This window comes from Elephantulus edwardii, unplaced genomic scaffold (assembly GCF_000299155.1).
Source record: "Elephantulus edwardii isolate Elephantulus edwardi_28Jun2011 unplaced genomic scaffold, EleEdw1.0 scaffold00127, whole genome shotgun sequence".
Lineage (NCBI taxonomy): Eukaryota > Metazoa > Chordata > Mammalia > Macroscelidea > Macroscelididae > Elephantulus > Elephantulus edwardii.
The window spans coordinates 3,801,413-3,802,140 of NW_006399877.1; positions in this window are offsets into that span (position 1 = coordinate 3,801,413).

The following is a 728-nucleotide window of genomic DNA, read 5'->3' on the forward strand; positions in this document are numbered from 1 at the left end:
TGATGATGATGATAATGACGATGTTGATGGTGTTGGTAGCAGTGGTAGTGGTGGTGTGTGCTGTTCAGGCCTTTTCACCTCACAGTCAAGCTTTAGGACAGGGTAGAACCGCCCCATGTTGATATTGTTGTCAAGATGGTTCCAAGTCATAGCAACCCCAAGCCCAGTAGAGGGAAGCCCTGTCTAGCCTTGCACCCTCTGTATCCTCACAGTCATCACTGTCTGAACACATGATGCAGCCACTGTGTCGGTCCATCTTACTGAAGATCTTCTTCTTTGTCCTGAAGCCGCCATTTGACCATGCATAATGTCCTTCTCCAAAGACTAGTCCTTCCCAATAGCATGTAGAAAGCACAATGGTCTTCAGTCCTCCTTGTTCATTGTCTAGTGTTAGCATGCATACGTTGCTGTTATTATGTAACATCAAGGTGGAACCGACAGGTTTTCAGAGGCAAGTAATCACTTGCACAGGCAGAGGTGGCCCATCCCTCTCCTGTGGAGCACTTGGTGGATTTGAACCATGTGCCTTTGGGATTGCAGCACAAGTCAACTATGACTCAAAGCAACCCTAGAACAACAGATCTGAATCTTGCCCTGTCCTTCGACACTGGCATGATACCCGTCAAGCTAAAGCCCACTGTGGTAGATACTGTGTGATCTCTCTCATTGAGAGTCTTCCTCTCTCTCACCGACCCTCTATTTTTCCCAGTCTGATGTCTTTTTTAAAG